Source organism: Rhinopithecus roxellana, chromosome 10 (genome assembly GCF_007565055.1).
Source record: "Rhinopithecus roxellana isolate Shanxi Qingling chromosome 10, ASM756505v1, whole genome shotgun sequence".
NCBI lineage: Eukaryota > Metazoa > Chordata > Mammalia > Primates > Cercopithecidae > Rhinopithecus > Rhinopithecus roxellana.
Window position 1 is genome coordinate 93,463,604 of NC_044558.1, and position 20,507 is coordinate 93,484,110.

The window sequence follows — 20,507 nt, forward strand, 5'->3', positions numbered from 1 at the left end:
TTCTTCTGATGTCCCATCCCAGCCACCACATGTATTTTCTTCATCTAATTGAAAGGTTCTTACGTGCAAGAGCAGACCCTGTTTCAAAAAAAAAAAAATTTTTTTGTAATTTTAGTAGAGACGGGGTTTCACCGTGTTAGCCAGGATGGTCTCGATCTCCTGACCTCGTGATCCGCCCGTCTCGGCCTCCCAAAGTGCTGGGATTACAGGCTTGAGCCACCGCGCCCGGCCGCAAAAGCTTCTTAATAGGAAAAGTTATTAGTTTCCCTATAACTGCACATGCATTTATATGAGAGCTCCTCAGCCTTCTCGCTACGCATAGTGTGGTAGTTTTGCTGAATATCTGTTAAATTGAATGAAAACACCAAAATAGGAAAGTGAAGGGACATAGGCCATATTCATTCTGTCTTTGTTTTAAGACTAAGAAACTGAGTAACAGAAAGATTAGTGACTGAGATGACTGAGATACTTTGGGTAAGAATTTTTGCCTTTTAAACAGTAATTTTATCTATTCAGCTATGTTACTAAGTAGGTACTCATGCCATCCTTGGTAGTAAAATCTTTATGTCAGTCAGTGTAGCATTAAAAAAAGTAAAAATAGTCATTTGTGATCTTCCATGATTTATCTATAGCTTTAATGCAAGAAGACAACTGAACACACTAAATTTCACTTTTACCCCTTGCCTAGAAATTTATATTTATTAAAGCATGATATTTATCTAACCACTATGAATAGTTTATAGACAGACCTGGAAATTTATAGATTTGTCTTTGTTGGAATACTTGCTTACACAGACTTGTTTCTTAAACCACCGGCCTGGTTTTCTACTATTAAAAGATTATTTAAATTGGTTACCTAGAGAAGATGTCCATGCTGTTATAAGCCGTATTTTGAGATAGGAGAAGGAAGGCCAGCCGTACTCCCTTATCTGTGTCCTGGCAGATGCAAACCTGCCCTGCCCTGCACATTTGGTTAGAGATGATAGTGCCAAACCACCACTTCTGACACTATCATGAGGCTGGTCTCCTTGTCTCCTTCATGCACAGGGACTGCTCATCTTACAGTAAGCTTCTACTTGGAAGCAAGAGATTTGAATTATTTGAAAACATTAATAAAGCAAGTCAGGCAGGGAGTGCAGGGGCTATTTGATATACCTACACAGAAAGCTAGGTACAGATCTTCAGATCTGCAAGATACGGGAAATAAACCCTTACCCAACCAAACTGATGTCCTCCTCTGTAGAATACGAAATGAGGTAGCCAGTGACCAAGCTGACCACACATTTTGAATGAAGGTGATGATGTATGCTGCCATTCACACTCCAGTAGATTTCTGACATGGAATTAAGCTCTTTCTTAGGGAGACTAATAGGCCCTTAATTTAAATTGAGCCACACTTATATTTGGTTCTAATCTACTGAGCTAGCCATATTAGCCAAAATAGTTGACCTAGCCCTGTCACTGAGACCAGTAACCAGGAGAACAAAGGGTAGTGTGTTGCATGGCCAAAAGTACTGGCACCGTAAATCAGAGCAAGCCGTATGTGGAGAATGAACCTTGAGAGTGTGTCTTGCTGGCAACCTTAAGCTTTTAAAATTGTATTATTTTTTCTTATAATGAAATAAAGTCTTACTCACTTGAGGGACACTATAAAGATATTTGATTCTTTGAAGATTAGAAAAATGAATTCATCCAAGAACACTAAAACTTGTTAGATAAAAATATACTGACAGACTGGGGAGGGCCTTTTTGACTTCATTGGTTTCATGTGTAGCACTAGTACATATCTTTAATAGAGAAAAACAACATGGGTCCTTTAAACCTCTCAGAAGCAGATTCTTGGGTCTCTATTAGAATACTTAAAAGCTTATGAGAACCTGACGATGCTGCTCTAAAAATCAGTGAAGCCAAAGCAAGAGAAGTTATGCAAAATATTATTATTTCTGATAACACATGCCGTTTCCCCAGAAATGATTATTACCTCCTTTTAGCATATCATGAGAATGGCACGTTTATTTTGAGTTTAGAGTTCTAAGAAGACATTTGGTATCTAAATAAAAAGTATCGTATGGCTGGGTGTGGTGGCTCATGCCTGTAATCCCAGCACTTTGGGAGACCAAGGCAGGAGATGACTTGAGCCCAGGAGATCAGGCTAGGCAACGTGGCAAGACCCCATCTCTACAATAAAATAAATTAATTAGCCAGGCATGGTGGTGCACGCCTATGGGTCCAGCTCCATGGGAGGATGAGACAGGAAGATCACTTGAGTCCAGGAGTTTGGGACTGCAGGGAGCTGTGTTCATGCCACTGCACTCCAGCATGGGCAACAGAGTGAGGCCCTCTCTCAAAAAAAAGAAAAAGAAAAAAAAATATCATATTATTGATAGCCTTTCCAAAAAATATAAACATTTACAGAAATATAAAATTATTCAAAGTATTCCCAGTCTGTTTTATTTCTTTTCTAGAATTAAGTAGGCTCCTTAAATCAAACTAATTTTTCTCCTTTGCCTTCAGCCCTTGCCCAAAATAAAATCCTCCTACACCTGTTCACCCATTTTACTCCGTAACACTCCAGGCACTGTTTCCAGGAAAAGGTTGAAATTAAGAATAATGTATTTCCTGCTGACCACCATATTTGTACTGCCGTAGCTGTGCTCTGTGCCAATTTTTTTTTTTTTTTTGCCATCTGTTCTCAGCATGAGATTGAGATTCATATAACAAGAGGGAAGCAAAACTAAATGTTTTCATCTGACTTCTTCCCCAGGAGCATGCCTTATCTTTGCCAATTAGACTCTTCACTGGGAAGTAACTTGATAAGGAAATAACATGCAACAAAAATTTTAAATGTTGATTTGGCCGTATTTTCTTCTAGGTTTATTTATGCATAATATTTCTTTTCTTTTTCTTCTTTCTTTCTTTCTTTTTTCTTTTTTTGAGACGGAGTCTTACTCTGTCGCCCAGGTTAGAGTGCAGTGGCGCGATCTCTGTTCACTCAACCTCTGACTCCTGGGTTCAAGCGATTCTTCTGCTTCAGCCTCCTGAGTAGCTGGGACTACAGGCGCGTGTTACCATACCCAGCCAAGATTTTGTATTTTTAGTAGAGATGGGGTTTTACCATGTTGGCCAGGCTGGTCTCGAACTCCTGACCTCATGATCTGCCCGCCTTGGCCTCCTAAAGTGTTGGGATTATAGGCGTGAGCCACTGCACCCGGCCTCTTTATGCATAATATTTCTAAAAGTAGTAAAAATATTTTATTTTTGTTTTGTAGCACCTAATGTTATATTTTAATTATTTTTCCAGGATATCATATCCTTCCTCATTCAAAGGCAATCTGTGTTTATTGTAAACAACGTAGAAAATAAAGATAACAAAAAAAGATGAAAATCAACCATAATTCCTCCACTGTTAAGATTTTGAACCTGCTCCTCCTCTTCCTGTCTCTAAATATATAAATGCTTAGTATATATACATACATAGGTTTATATATAAAGCCTAGCATGCACTTTTATTTATTTATTTATATTTTTTTTCATTTCTTGCTAGTATGCACTTTTTTCCCCCCAAAAGATAGGGGGTTTCACTTTGTTGCTCAAGCTAGCTAGACTGTGGTGGTGTGATCATAGCTCACTGCAACCTTGAATACCTGGGCTCAAGCAATCCCAGGGAGGTGGGACTATATGTACACACTACTGTGTCTGGCTCATCTTTTAATTTTTTTTATGGAGACAGGGTCTAGCTATGTTGCTAGGCTGGTCTCAAATTCTTGGCCTCAAGCGATTCATCTGCCTAGACTTCCAAAGTTCTGGGATTATAGGCATGAGCTCGTGGCCCACATTTTTTATAAAAATAGGATTATGCTCCACATAATATTTTAGTGAATATAAGTTTTAAGTTTTCCATCCATAGTTCCGTTTGATACAACGTTCAGGAGCATTCTAAAACCTATTTCAAGGGCGTAGTAGAGTCTGTTTGGTGAGGCTTAGTTCTCTCAACTATGAAATTGATTGGTTTCTTACCTCTTGCTTGAGAGGTCGCTTATAGAAATAGAAAGATTCTAGGGTTACCCAGATAAAGTATATGCTCCTCCTAATGCATTCCCTTGTAGAACTACTCTTGTGTTAATCTAGCTTATTTCTTAATATCAACCATAACTTTTCTCTGTGCTGCAGCGATTTAATTAAATTTAAAAAGATTTTTAAGTTTTTCCACCTGCAATTAGAACGCTTGGTCTTTAAAATGCTCAAATTATAAAAGTTCATGGTCTTCTGCTATTTTATGGTAGATCTCTATGGCCTGTCCAGACTCAGAAGTGAACCAAGCCTGGGGCAAAGATAGAGGCAGAGCCCATGAAGTGACAGCCTGAAAAAGCTCAAGCACGGAATTCTGTATATCGTCCTGTTACACGTCATCCATATAAATGGAATGTGTGTACAGTTCATCTGGCAAGCAATTGGCATGAGAGCAGGCACAGCTTGGGCCAACATACTGTCCTTATGTTCTAAATCAGCAGTTCTTACCACCTGCCGTGGGGCCCCCCTCTCCTTCTGCCCTGAGCATCTCGGCTTTAGGAAACCACAGTGTGATGTCTCTCTCAGCTATGTTGGAATAAAAGAAAGGTTGTGAATCATAGCTCCATTAGGGTTCTGATGTATGATATTTGCATATTGATGGTTAAATTAGGTAATTGAAGTGCAAGTAAATTCCTTAAGTTTCCCTGGATTTGTATTTCAATCGCTAAGTTCTTCCCAATTCTGGAGTCTCCATTTTCTTTTCTTTCTTTTTTTTTGTGTTTTTGAGACAGGGTCTCTGTCTCCCAGTCTGAAGTGCTGTGGTGCAATCTTGGCTCACTGCAACCTCTGCCTCCTGGGTTGCAAGTGATTCTTATGCCTCAGCTTCCCAAGTAGCTGGGATTACAAGTGTGCTACTATTCCCACACCCAGCTAATTTTTGTATTTTTAGTAGAGATGGATTTTTGCCACGTTGGCCAGGCTGGTCTTGAATTCCTGGCTTCAAGTGATCCACTCACCTCGGCCTCCGAAAGTCCTGGGATTACAGACGTGAGCCACCGTGCCTGGCTGAGTCTCCTTTTTCAAAGAGCCTGCTTGACAGACACCAACTTATCATCAGATATTTTTTATTCAACATTTGCTCCTCCTTCCTGAGATATATAAATATATATTTTATATGATAAATGTATACATTTATGAAAAAAGAAACATGAAAAATTGAAGCCAGAGGAATTGCAAACTGTAGTTAGAAGGCCAGATTCAACTCACAGATAGATTTTGTTTGATGTGCAGAGGTTTTAAAATATGCTTTGAATGCCTTTAGGAGGGACGTGATTTCTCCAGTTTGCCTTGGGCACCACCATTTCCAGTATATATGGACATATGAAATGCTAATCCAAATAACTGATAACCTGTTTCAATTAAGAGCTAGGAAAGCTCTTATTTAGGAATGTGAAATTCTGTCTCTTTTTATCATATTTTAAAAAAGGAGAGCAATCAAATAGGGTGGTCACTCAACATACTGCCCTGCTCCTTTCCCCACCACTGAGTTCTGGCTGGGGAAAATATGACTCTCAGAGCAACTGTCGGGGCTGGAGAAATTCAAGAACTATGGCAGCCTCAACACAAAAATCTTTCCTGATTTATGTTATAAGGTGACCATTTCTCTCTCTCTGGAAAGCCAAGAGTAGCTTCAACCATAGATTGTCTAGGTTTTGTTTGTGCTTGTTTCGGAGTCCAGTATCTGGCATTTAAATAGCTCATCCTGCAATGAGAGCCAGTGTAGTAATAGGCTTCATCCTAAATAAAAAGTTTGAGTGGCAGTAGAGGGTGGGCAGAGTTTCTCAAGCTGCACTTGATAAGAATTGCTGGTACGTACCAGAGTGATCTGAGGGGAGGGAAAGAAAAGGAAACAAAAGGAGACAGAGAAAAGAGTTTCTGGAATGTCTGTTAAGCATGCAGATTCCTAGGATCTCTGGTGGAAGGCATAGGGGGAATATGATTTTTTCACCAGTGCTCAAGGTGATTCTTATCAGGTATGTGTGAGAAACACAGGTAGTGTGGTTCACAAAGTGGGCTCTGAGTTTAGAGACTTCCTTTTAATTCTAGTTCACCAATTACAAGTGAGGTAACCTTGGCCAGTGGGTTAACCTTCTAAACCCTCAGTTTTCTTACCTGTGAAATGGGGACAGTTGCACTCCTTAGCTACCTGATGCTGTGGTTTTCCAGGTTAAGGACTGTAGTGAATGGAAGCTTCTTAATCCAACACATCATAAACATTTGGTAAATGTTGCTCCTAACTACCAGGACTTCCTATGAGTTCTTGAGCCATAGCTCCAGAACATTCAGGAAAGATCAATGTTTGCTTTCCGTTCTTTCTAAAATAGCACCTACAAAAGCCATACATACTCACCTGACAAAATTTGAAAAAGCAAAAAGAAGAAAATATAAATTATTCGAACCTCATTATTTCATGAATTTACTTCCAGTCTCTGTAACAAATGCCATCATATAATTAATATATAGTTAATTTTCTCTTGTAAACTAATTTTCCTCTAATTGCTTATTCTGGTATTTACTTTTGTGTTTCTTATACTATTAAGATTTGCTTGTTTGGTTGGTTGTTTTGTTTGTTTTTATAGACAGGAGTTAGAGTCTTGTTTATTGTTTTCATATCATTTCATTGCCCTGATTTTTTTCTTCTTTTTTCTTCTTCTGACCTTGTTCTTCCATCACACTCTTTTCTTCTTTTTTTGGTGGTGGACAGGGTCTTGCTCTGTCTCCCAGGTTGGAGTGTGCAGCAGGGCCAGCATGGCTTACTGCAGCCTCAACCTCCTGGGCTCAAGTGATCCTCCTGCCTCAGCCGCCTGAGTAGCTGGGACCACAGGTGCATGCCATCACACCCTACTATTTTTTGGCAATTTTTAAAAGATGGAGTCTTACTATACTAGGCAGGCTAATCTTGAAATCCTGGGCTCATGTGATCCTCTTACCTTGGCTTCCCAAAGTGCTGGGACAGGCATGCACCACTGTACCCAGCCTGATTTTTCCTTTTCTTCTCTTTCTTTTTTTTGTGGGGACGGAGTTTCACTCTTGTTGCCCAGGCTGGAGTGCAATGGCATGATCTCAGCTCACTGCAACCTCTACCTCCCGGGTTTAAGCAGCCTCCTGCCTCAGCCTCCCAAATAGCTGGGATTACAGGCATGCGCCACCACGCCTGGCTTATTTTATATTTTTAATAGAGACAGGGTTTCACCATGTTGGTCAGGCTGGTCTTGAACTCCTGACCTCAGGTGATCCACCTGCCTCGGGCTCCCAAAGTGCTGGGATTACAGGCATGAGCTACCGTACCTGGCCCTGATTTTTTTCTTAATCCAAACATTTTATATGTGATAGGAAAAACTCAAGACAGTCCAGAGACCTACTGCCATCTTCCCCCAAGTCTACCCTCTTCTGTATTCATACATATGTGCCTCTGCCCTGTTGAGCTTTTTGTGAGCTCTGAGTTAAGCTAGTTTTGGAGTTTGTATTTTGAACAAAAATGTTGGATGGCTTGCTTAGTTTCTTATAGTGTTGCAGTTTACCAGGCCGTGTTCTTTATTCTTGACACTCATCTGAATTGTTACAGAAACCGGAGGACCAGTTATAACACCCCTGCAGTTTTTGGTTTTCAGCTTTAGTGTTTTGCTAAAACAGGACATTCTAGGATATTTCTGTAGTTGTTGATTTTTCTCCTTGAAGCCATTAAGGGTGGGAAATAGTTGGAGTTAAAATTCTAAAGGTTGCCCCTTACAGTTTTAAATGAATGGAAATCAAAATTGATTACTAAAAATTGTTAAATGATCTACAGACTTGCTTTAGGGAGCCTTGTAGATAGAGAGTTAGGATTCACATTAAGCCCTATTCAAAAGCCATCCCATTATCCTCCCTGCCTTAGTTGGCTTCCTCCAGGAAGTTGGCTTCCTCCAGGCAAGTTCATCTCAACTCTTAGCTTGGTTAGTCACAAAACCTGAAGATGCTACCCATCGGAGCTATTCATACAGTATTGTCTTTTTAAAAAATCAATGTTGTTATATGCATGTTTTTGCAACTTGTTTTTTTCACTCAATATCTGGCCTCAGCTTTATTCACATGTATATCATTCAGCCTCATTATTTTTTAACTTCCTCACAGGTGATTTAGCCCATCTCCTGTTGGTAAATATTTTAGGTTGATTTCACTTTTTTTTTCTTTTTCCCAAGAGATGGGGTCTCTCTCTCTGTTGCCCAGGCTGCAGTATAGTGGCGTGATCATAGCTCACTGTAGCTATGTATTCCTGGCCTCAAGAAATCCTCCCACCTCAGCCTTTCATGTAGCTAAGACTAGAGGCGTGTACCATCACGCCCAGCTAATTTTAATTTTTTTTGTAGAGGTGGGGTCTTGCTGTGTTGCCCAGTCTAGTCTCAAACTCCTCACCTCAAGTGATCCTCCCTCCTTGGCCTCCCAAAGTGCTGGGATTACAGACCTGAGCCACCATGCACAGCCTCAGTTTTTTCTCTAATACAAACAATGTTCAATATTTTTGTACCTTCAAATGTTTTTTAATCCTTGCAGTGCATATTACTGCTTTGTACATCAGAAGCCATGTCATACATAAGGCTTGTTGAATTGCATTTGGAACCTGCTGTTTAATTAATTTATTTAGAGATAGAGTTCAAAGAAATAGAATGTCAAAGAATTTGAAGTATAGTTTTGAAAGAATGCTACCTGTGTGCTCTGGGACATCAAGGATGCAGGTTAAACCTTTTACAATATGTAACAAAAATTTTTGTTTGTTTGTTTGTTTTTTGAGATGGAGTCTCGCTTTGTCGCCCAGGCTGGAGTGCAGTGGCACCGTCTCGGCTCACTGCAAGCTCCGCCTCCTGGGTTCACGCCATTCTCCTGGCTTAGCCTCCGAGTAGCAGGGACTACAGGCACGCACCACCACGCCCGGCTAAGTTTTTGTATTTTTGGTAGTAGAGATGGGGTTTCACCGTGTTAGCCAGGATGGTCTGGATCTCCTGACCTCGTGATCCGCCCGCCTCGGCCTCCCAAAGTGCTGGGATTACAGGCGTGAGCCACCGCGCCCGGCACAAAATTATTTTTAAGCCTAAGTCTTGTACATTTATTTTCTGTTATATTTGGTACAGCAGATTTCCAGTGTAATAAAAAAAAAGATTTGACATGTCTTTGGAGGTGATTTTGCTGTAGCTTTGGAGTTTTTGTGAAATTCTAAAATTGTACAGTTATATGATTTTGAACATGAAAGAAGGAACCTTGTTGCATTTTATTAGTAACCTCTGAGTGTTACAGAGTGTTGTAAATTACAAGTGCATCAGTGTAATAAATTACAATGTTTTTGAAGGAACTTTCTAAGATGTAAAATTTTTTGGTTGTGAGAGATTGTGATTTATGCTTCATTTTAACTGTTACAGTGCTTACTAGGGAAAGGATTCCTTTGGTAAAAAATCATATTGGAAAGAGAAGTTGAACTTTAGATGTCTTGTGACATCACAGAAGATAGATATAACATGGTATAATTTGGCATACGTGGTTTTGGCAGCAAAAATTTAATCAAATCGCACAGAGGCAACTTCTTGCTTAAAATCCATTTTGCATTAGAGTTTTTTTCAGTGTTGTAGAATATTTTCGTGTATTCATCCTATAATTAGTTCTAGGCAAAACTATAACTCAGATGCGATAGTAAAAGCAGCATTAAGATCAGGTAATTTTATATATTTTACTTTAATAATTGATACAACTCTTAGAAGTTTGAAGTTATAGGTTCCAAAGAAAGGTCATAAAAACTAGATTACATTTCTTATTGTTTTGCTGTTGTTGTTGTTTGTTTGTGTTTAAATAGACAGGGTCTTACTCTGTCACCCAGGCTGGAGTGCAGTGGTACAGTCATTCCTCACTGCAGCCTCAAACTGCTAGGCTCAAGCAATCATCCCACCTCAGCCTCCTGAGCAGGTAGGACTACAGGCAGGCACTACCACAACTGGCTAATTTTTAATTTTTTTTGTTGAGAACAGGGTCTTGCTGTGTTGATCAGGCTGGTTTTGAACTCCCAGGCTCAAGCAATCCTCTTGCTTTGGCCTCCCAAAGTGTTAGGATTACAGGTATGAGCCACCATGCCCAGCCTTAGTGTTTTTCTGACCATGGGGTAGGTCCAGTAGTTCAACAATAAATCCTTTTGTGAGAGATTGTGTTGTTGTACTTAATGTCAGATGAAAATAGTTAGTCTTCAAAAATAAATAATTTCATATATCAAAAAGTGAAGCTATAGGTTATGAGCCAATTTATGCTCTCTGAGGTCCAAATGAGAGGAAAATGGATGAGCAAACCTTTGGGGTCTAGAGTCATATTATTTTGGGTGAGCAATGTTTGACATATATTAGCTTCACCAAAAAATTTTGCCTTTGGATATAAATCCATTTCAACCAAGAATTTCTGGATTTGTCCCTGGTCTGCTAAGATGGGAGTTGAATGACTATCTATGTACTATCTAATATGGTTAAGCTTTGTTTTATCTTCTTTTTTAGTGGTTTATCCTTAGATTCCTTGCTCCCTGCCCCCAACACATATTAAGTCTTAGCTGGGAAAGGTACATTTAATTTTAGCTAGTTGGTTAGTTTTTCTGAACATTTGTTCTTTGCAGACTGAGGGAGACAGATGGATTTGAATTCTAAAGTGGAGTCTTTTCATGTAGCAGAAGAAATAACCAGTAAAGCGATAGACGAGGTTTCCAGGGAGTTTTAATTAGTTAGGCACAGCTGTGAGCAGGAATTGACAGGAAGGGTAAGATTCAGTGGCATAAAATAGGTAACATTTCTCATGTTTCTTAGAGGGACTTAGGGCAGCCATAGTTATTGGGAATTTTTATTGAGTAGTCACTGGGTGCCTATTTACATTCAGCCCAACAGTTACAAACCACAGGTTTAGAGGCACAGGTTAATGCCTCTCATCTTAAAAAAAAGATGAAGGGTCAGAAGTCTCAAATAGAAATGCTGACCTGGGAGTGCATTCGGAAGTGGTGCCTTATTGTGTCTGTTGCTCCTTCTGTAGTTTGCTGTCTTGTTTTGGGGGAGCATGTATGTGCACTAGCAGGTAGCATTTTTAATGTATGTGCACTGACAGGTAGCATTTTTAATCAATTGCTCATTCAATAAATATTTGTCTAGCACGTATTATGTGCCAGGTTCTCTGGTGCTTGGGATACATTGGTGAACAAAATAGACAAAGCTGTAAGCTATACTGACAAGAGTCTAAAGTTAATTTGAAAAATATTTTAAAAAATAATATTAGTAAATGTTATTGAGTGCTTACCATGTGCCAGGTGTTGTGTTCTGTGCCTTATTTCAGGAGGAACAATTCGAGACACATTGAGAGTTTAATGCAGAAAGTATAAAGATGAATGAATGTAAATCCCCACCCTTGATGAGCATGCAATCTATCAGAATCCTTTTGGTATCTAATAATCATATGTAAAATTTGTCAAATTCAGCATATGAATATAATCATTCCTGTATACAATTCTGAGGATTGATAAATTTTGCAAACAGGGGCTTTCTATATCTTTTATGACAGATTGTATTGTTGTACTTAATGTCAGATGGCAATAGTTAGCCTTACTGCACACACTCTATCAAGGGGTCACTATAGACCAGGCGTTCTCATCCTCAGTACTATTGACATTTTGAACCAGATCATTCTTTGCTATGGGGCTGTCCTGTGCATTGTAGGATGTTAGCAGCATCCCTGGATGCTACCCACTAGATGCCACTAGCTTCTCTGTCCTTGAGACAACCAAAAATATCTCTAGACCTTGCCAGATGCCACCTGGAAGACAGTTTCTCCCTCCCACCTTAATGGGAGAGCCCCTGGTCTAGGCTTTAGTGTCCCTCAGACAAGCAATAGCTCTGATAAAATAATAAAAGCAAAAGAAAAAAAAAATTCAGAAGGGCAGAGCTGATTGCAGCATCACCCCAAGTGTAGCTTGTGCATCAGCTCATACTTCCTAAAAATGTGAAGCACTTGGGCTTATCACACCTTGCACTGGGAATACTTTCATTATACAGTGATAGAGCCACATCTCTAGAGAAACCATTTCATGCTTATCAGCAGTGGGGTTGGTGATCTTAGTCTGCTTTCCAGTACTAGAATAATAACCAATAGGAATTATAATTTTTTATTATTAATTATATACAGATGTTCTTTGACTTATGATGAATTACATCCTGAAAACCCCATCATAAATTGAAAATACTGTAAGTTGAAAGTGTCTTTTCTTTCTTTTTTTTTTTTTTTAAGTCTCACTCTGTCACCCAGGCTGGAGTGCAGTGGTGCAATCTTGGTTCACTGCAACCATTGCCTCCCAAGTTCAAGCAATTCTCCTGCCTCAGCTTCCTGAGTAGCTAGGATTACAGGTGTGTGCCACCATGCCCGGCTAATTTTTGTATATTTTGCAGAGACAGGGTTTCACCATGTTGGCCAGGCTGGTCTCAAACTCCTGACCTTAGGTGATCCACCCGCCTCGGCCCCCAGAGTGCTGGGATTATAGGCGTGAGCCACCATGCCCAGCTGAAAGTGTTTTCAGTTTATATTTTTCCACTTACGAAAGATTTATCTAGATGTAATCACATCATAAGTCAGGGACTGTCTGTATTTAAAAGGTCTGAGTGGATGTGAATATGCATGTTTGTGTATCTCTATCTTTTGGGTAGCCCTTTTAAATATACACACATACAAACACACACACACACCCCTTGTTTTCCTGTGATCCTACCATCCATTGATACAGACCCTTACTAGTACCTTTAAAGCTCCTGCTCAGCTGTACAAGACCAACTCTCCCTCTCTTCCACATAGGAAACTGCCCTTCTGAATTTTGTTTTTCTTTTGCTTTTATTATTTTATCATATGATGCATATAGCCCTAAACAATATAGGGCTTATTTTAGTTTTGTATATTTTAAGACTTTATTATATAAATGTAGTATGTCATGTATATTTTTTTGGGACTTGCATTTTCCTGGACCCTGCATGTGTTATATGATTCTTCTGTGTTGATATGTGTCACTATGCTTCATTTATTTTCACTGTTGCATAATTTTGGATTATATAACTGTGGCATAGTGTACCCATTCTCCTGTTGGTGGATATTTGGGTTGTTTCCACTTTTTGATATTATAAACAGTGTTGCTATGAATATTCTTGTTCTTGTCATCTGGTGTTCATATACAAGACTTTCTATAGGGAATTACCTAGGAGTGGATTGATGGATCGTAGGCTAGTCCCTGCAACCTGTAAATATTATCCTATATGATGATGTAGTTTGAATATATGTCCCCACCACATCTCATGTTGAGTTGTAATCCCCAGTGTTGGGGGTTGGGCCTGATGGGAGGTGTTTGGGTTATAGGGGCGTATTCTTGGTGCTGTCCTCACTGGTGAGTGAGTTCTTAGAAGATTTGGTTTTTTAAAAGTATGTGGCACCTCCTCCTAACTTTCTCTTGCTTCCACTCTGCCATCTGAGAGATGTCTGCTCCCACTTCACCTTCCTCCACAAGTAAAAGCTCCCTAAGGCCTCCCCAGAAGCCAAGCAGATGCTGGCACCATGCTTTCTGTACAGCCTGCAGAACTGTGAGCCAATTAAACCTCTTTTCTGTATAAATTACTGAGTCTCAGGTATGTCATTTTTCTCTTTCTTTTCTTTTCTTTTTTTTTTTTTTTTGAGGTAGAGTCTTACTCTGTCACCCAGGCTAGAGTATAGTGGTGTGATCTTGGCCCACTCCAACATGCGCCTCCTGGGTTCAAGCGATTCTCCGCCTCAGCCTCCTGAGTAGCTGGGACTACAGGCACCGCACCACCACGTCTAGCTAATTTTTGTATTTTTAGTAGAGATGGGGTTTCACCATGTTGGCCAGGCTGGTCTCGAATTCCTGGCCTCAAGTGATCTGCCCACCTCAGCCTCCCAAAGTGTTAGAATTACAGGTGTGAGCCACTGCACCTGGCCTCAGGTATTTATTTATAGCAGTGCAAGAATGGCCAAACACATACGGAGAAAGGGTCTTGATGTGGAATCATCAGTATTTAAATGCCATCATAAGTGTCTGCACAAGAGAGAGGCAGGAAGAGATTACACAAAGAGGAGATTAAAGTTAATGCAGCCACAAGCCAGGGAATGCTGGCAACCACTAGAAGCTGGAAGAAGCAAGAAACGAATTCTTTCCTAGAGCCCCTGGAGGGAGTGCAGCCCTGCCCACACTTCGATTTCAGCCCAGTGATACCGATTTCAGACTTCTAGCCTCCAGAACTGTGAGAGAATAAATATCTGTTGTTTTAAGCCACAAAATTCGTGGTGATTTGTTAAAGTAGGCGCAGGAAACTAATATAATGCATTTTCAGCGTAATTGGATAATGCCACATTGATTTCCGAGGTTTTTGCACCAATTTCTATTTCTACCAGGAGTGTCAAAGAATCGCTCCACATTCTTGTCAACATTTTTCCAGCAGGAGATTTTTACTAAGCAATTCTGTAAAACTAGTGCAAATTTTAAAAAATTTAGTTTGGAATGCAAAAACAAGAAATAATGGAGTACATTAATAAGAAAGTAAAACTGTTAATACTGTAGTGTTGAATACTATAGTAATGAAGTTGAGGGATTTGGTTAAGTTTATGCGTATATTGTAGATAATGCATTATAACTATTATTTCACTTGCCTCATCCATCAACCAGTTAATATATTCTGGACATATTCTTTCTTCTCTCTAGAAAATAGTCCAGGGGTTCGTTGGTACTCATTACGTGAATTGGCATACTCCTTTGTTTGTTTTCTTTATTTGTAGTTTTACTCTATGCCATCATACAAAATCTTTTTTGGTTAAACATAGATCGGTAAGAGTGTTTTTTTCTGTTTCTCTCTTTCTGATAACTCTAACCTTTCTGCTCAATTAGATAGTATATTTGTGCATTTATTTTGAGGGAACAGATGTTAGTTGTTAATCCCAGAAAATGTATTTCCCCCTTGTCTCATGAAGTATATCATTCGATAATAAAAATATTGCTCATACTAACAGTATTTGGACCTTAGAGGTGAATTGCATTTGCCACTTAAAAGTTTTAAGTGCATTTTCTCATTTGATTAATTTGTGTGCCTTAGAGGTAAGTCATTTAAACAAATATATTTACTTCTGAGAAAACTGAATTAATATTAGTTGTTTATAAACAGTTTTGAGTCTCAAAGTTTCTATCTGCAAAACTAAGTGGTGAATTTGAAGTGATTTAGCTAGGCCTATTTTAAAAGGCTGCTGATTTTAATAGCTTCCTAGCATTGGAAAAAAAATTATTGTATGTCATTTACATTACAAGAACTATCATAAAAGGCTACCAGTTTCTTCTTGATCACAGCCAGTGATCATAATCATTCAATATACCCTATTTTGTCTTTGACAAGCTTTTGTTAAAAAACTTATTATAACAAAGTTGGAAAATTATAAAAATATGTAAGAGTAGGTGAGGTCACATAATAAACCCTTATGTACCCATCAGCAAGTTTGACAATTATCAGCTCGTGGCTAATCTTATTTCAATTGTACTTCTACCTACTTCTGTCTTTCCCACGTTATTCCCATATTACTTTGAAGTAAATCCATTACATGTTATCTATAAATATTTAAGTATATATCGAAAGATGAGTACTTCTTTTAAAACAACCACAATCGTATCTTTTAAAATTAATAATTATTTAATATAATTAAATATATTGGCAGTGTTCAAATTTCCGATTGTTTTATAATTGTGCTAATTTTTTTTTTTTTTTGAGGCGAAGTCTTGCTCTGTGGACCAGGCTGGAGTGCAGTGGTGATCTCTGCTCACCGCAAGCTCCGCCTCCTGGCTTCACGCCATTCTTCTGCCTCAGCCTCCCAAGTAGCTGGGACTACAGGTGCCCGCCATCACACCCGGCTAATTTTTTGTATCTTTAGTAGAGATGGGGTTTCACCATGTTAGCCAGTATGGTCTCGATCTCCTGACCTTGTGATCCACCCCCCTCGGCCTCCCACAGGCGTGAGCCACCGCACCCAGCCTAATTGTGCTAATTTTTTAAAATGGCTCTTTGAATCAGAGTCTAAATAAGGCACACACACTGAGATTGGTTGATTTTTTTGTTTGTTTGTTTAGTTTTGTTTTTTGAGACGGAGTCTTACCCTATTGCCCAGGCTGCAGTGCAGTAGCGCGATCTTGGCTCACTACATCCTCCATCTCCTGGGTTCAAGCGATTCTCCTGCCTCAGCCTCCCGAGTAGCTGGAATTACAAGCCTGTGCCACCATGCCTGGCTAATTTTTGTATTTTTAGTAGAGACTGGGTTTTGCTGTGTTGGCCAGGCTGGTCTTGAACTCCTGACCTCAGGTGATCCACCCACCTTGCCCTTCCAAAGTGCTGGGATTACAGGCATGAGCCACCGTGCCCAGCCAATGTTTTTTTTTTTTTTTTTTTTGAGATGGAATTTTGCTCTTGTCACCCAAGCTGGACTGCAATGGCGGGATCTCTGTTCACTGCAACCTCTGCCTCCCAGGTTCAAGCAATTCTGTCTCAGCCTCTCAAGTAGCTGGAATTACAGGCACCCACCACCATGCCTGGCTAATTTTTTTTTTTTTTTTTTTTTGTACTTTTAGTAGAGACGGGGGTTACTGTGTTGACCAGGCTGGTCTTGAACTCCTGACCTCGTGATCTGCCCACCTTGGCCTCCCAAAGTGCTGGGATTACAGGCGTGAGCCACCGCGCCCAGCCGATTATGGCCATTCTTGCAGGAGTAAGGTGGTATGGCACTGTGGTTTTGATTTGCATTTCCCTGATCATTAGTGAAGTTGAGCATTTTTCATAGGTTTGTTGGCCATTTGTGTATCTTCTTTTGAGAATTGTCTATTCATGTCCATAGTCCCTTTTTTGATGGGATTGTTTTTTTTCTTCTTGCTAATTTGTTTGAGTTCATTGTAGATTCTGGATATTAGTCCTTTGTCAGATGTATAGATCATGAAGATTTTCTCCCAGTTTATTTATTTATTTATTTAAGATGGAGTCTAGCTCTGTCGCCCGGGCTGGAGTGCAGTGGTATGATCTCGGCCCACTGCAACCTCCACCACCCCAATTCAACCGATTCTCCTGCCTCAGCCTCCCTAGTGCCTGGGACCACAGAAACGCACCACCACACCCAGCTAATTTTTGTGTTTTTTAGTAGAGATGGGGTTTCACCATGTTGGCCAGACTGGTATTGAACTCCTGACCTCAGGTGATCCACCCGCCTTGGCGTCCCAAAGTGCTGGGATTATGGACATGAGCCACTGCACCTGGCCCCACTTATTTAAAGTGACGTTTTCTCTCATCAGCCATTTGCTTACCTAGCTGTAGAATACATATGAGAAATCAGGATAAATTTCTGCTTATATTAAGCAATTTTCAAAATAATGAATTGGTTTGCCAACATCCTCCAATGATAATTTTCCTTTTTGTAACAGTACGAACTTGTGGATTTAAACATTTGACGTGTTTCTGTCCCTTGCATTATTGTGCTTTTTGTTTGTTTGTTTGTTTAATAGACACAGGGATTTTGCTCTGTTGCCCCGCTCTTGAACTCATGGGCTCAAGCAGTCCTCCCTCCTTGGCCTCCCAAAGTGCTGGAATTACAGGCATGAACCACCATGTCTGGCCTCTATTGTCCATACTAATCTGGCAATATCATGGTTTCTCAAAAGGGATAATTTTTTTCTAAAGAAGATATACAAATAGCCAATAAACCCATTAAAAGATGTGATGCTCAGCGTTATTACCCATTAGAGAAATGCAAGTTAAAACTACATGAAGATGCTACTTCACACCCACTAGGATGACTATAATCAGAAATACATAGTAACAAGTGGCACCAATGATGTGGAGAAATTAGAATCCTCATACGTTGCTGGTGGGAATGTAAAATGGTGCAGCCATCTAGGAAAACAGTCTATCATTTCCTCTAGCTGGTAAACAGAGTTAACATATGACTCAGCTATTCCATTTTTAGGTATTTACACAAGGGGAATGGAAACATGTCTATATAACCTGTGAATGAATGTTCATAGCAGCATTATTCATAATAGCCAAAAAATGAAAACAATTAAAATGTCCATCAACTGATGAATGGATAAATAAAATGTGATCTAGCTGTACGATAGAATTTTATTCAGCAATAAAAGGAATGAAATATTGACACATGTTAAAATATGGATGACCCTTGAAAACAGTATACTAAGAGAAAGAGACCAATTACAAAAGACCCCACATAATGTGATTCCATTTATATGAAATGTAAAGAATAGGCAAATCTATAAAGATAGAAAATAGAATAGGGACTGGGAGATTTGGGGAAAATGGAGAGTGACTGCTAATGGGTTCAGGGTTTTGTTTTTTTGCGGTAGGGTGGGGGTGTGTGATGAAAATGTTCTGAAATGTGAATGTATTATACTAAAGGCCATTGAATTATATTTTAGGTGGATGAATTTTATGGTATGTGAATTATGTTACAACAAACCTTTAATAAATATTATATTTTTTTTTATAAAGGGAGTCCTTAAAGTCACCCAAGGAGCTTGCTTAAATGCAGATTCCAGGGTAATATCCTAGACCTCTGGAAAAATCTTTAGAAATGGATTCCAGGAATCTTTTTTTTTTTTTGCAACAGAGTCTTACTCTGTTGCCTAGGCTGGAGTGCAGTGGTGCGATCTTGGCTCACTGCAACCTCCACCTCCTGGCTTCAAGCGATGGATTCTCCTGCCTCAGCCTCCCCAGTAGCTGGGATTACAGGCTCATGCCACCCGGACTGGCTAATTTTTGTATTTTTAGTAGAGATGGGGTTTCACCATGTTGGCCAGGCTGGTCTCAAACTCCCGACCTTAGGTGATCTGCCTACCTCAGCCCCTGAAAATGCTGGGATTATAGGCGTGAGCCACTGCGCCCTGCCCCAGGAATCTTTATATAAAGTAAGCACATCCAGGGATTTTGATGCACACTGTTTGAGTGACATATTATCAAAGTTCTTTATTATGCTTTGTGCATACCAGGAACTTCCTATTTCTGCTTCTGGTATAATAGAGAATAGGTCTTCCTCTTCCACATGACAGCCCTTCAGTCTTAGGAAGACAGCTCCCCCTTCCCACCCGTCTCTTTTGTAGGCCACGCACCCCCGGTTCCTTAACCATTTCTCATGTGACATGATTTCCAGATTAGTCAAATCTTCTTCTTCTGTACACACTCCAGTCTCTTAATGACTTCTTAAAATGAGGTACTCGGATCTGAACAGGATATTTCAGTTGTAGTTTGACCATTGCAGAATATAAATGGGATTATTACCTCCCGTGTCCCTGACACTGGAATTCTACTGATGCATTTTAAGATTGCAGTAGCTTTTGAAAACAGTGTTGGCTCAAGTGAAGCTTGTGTTTAATTCAAACTTCGTTTATGCCACCCCTGACTCTCCCAGCTTTTGTCTAGTCAGGTCTTTGTTCTATGACCATCAGGAAAAATTGTCTTTCTTATTGGTGATCTGGTCTAAAACATGGAAATAGTATCTTTAATGTCATAACAATTATTTAGCAGTTTCAACTTTTTCAGAGTATTGCCTGTACATGATATCCTTAGATTTTAACAACTGTGTAAGATGAAGGGAGGTGCTACCCTCATTTTATAGATGCAGAAATCCAGATTGAGAGAGCTGAAGTAAAATGCCTAAGGGGAGGGAGAGTTCTTTGCAGAGGCTGGCATAGAACCTAGTTCCCCCAACTCAGTGGTTTGAAATCTTGGCTGCACATTGGATTCACCTGTGGGATTTAAAAACTGATGCTGGACTGGGTGTGGTGGCTCACACCTGTAATCCCAGCACTTTGGGAGGCTGAGGCGGGAGGATCACCTGAGGTCAGGAGTTCGAGACCATCCTGGCCAACATGGTGAAACCCTGTCTTTACTAAAAATCCAAAAAATAGCTGGGCGTGGTGGCACGTGCCTGTAGTCCTGGCTACTAGGGAGATTAAGGTATGAGAATCACTTGAATCCGGGAGGCAGCAGTTGCATGAGTCGAGATCACGCCACTGCACTTCAGCGTGGGTGACAGAGTGAGAGACTCCATCTCAGAAAAAACAAACCAAACCAAAACCAAAAAAACCAATGCCTAGACCCCATCCTCAGATATTCGGAGGTAACCAGACTGGGGTGGGACCAACTCACTACTCTTGTTTAAAAGCTGTCAAAGCAATTCTAATATTCAGCCAGGGTTGAGAACAGCTGCTCTAAATCATATTCTGATGTCCCCTCCCCCTCACCACATGTATTTTCTTCATTTAATTAAAAGGTTCTTATGTGGAAGAGAGAGGATTATTTTCCATCATTCCAGAAGGCAAAAGTAAAATGAGTCCAAGTGGGAGAGGATTACTCAGATGTACAGTGGAAACC

At 39.9% G+C, this 20,507-nt stretch overlaps 1 protein-coding gene across 6 annotated transcripts in view; it reads left to right on the forward strand.

Annotated features, from left to right (window-relative positions):
* The window catches only part of HECTD4 (HECT domain E3 ubiquitin protein ligase 4), a 229,416-nt gene that overhangs the window by 32,304 nt on the left and 176,605 nt on the right, over positions 1-20,507 (forward strand). The window lies entirely within an intron of this gene.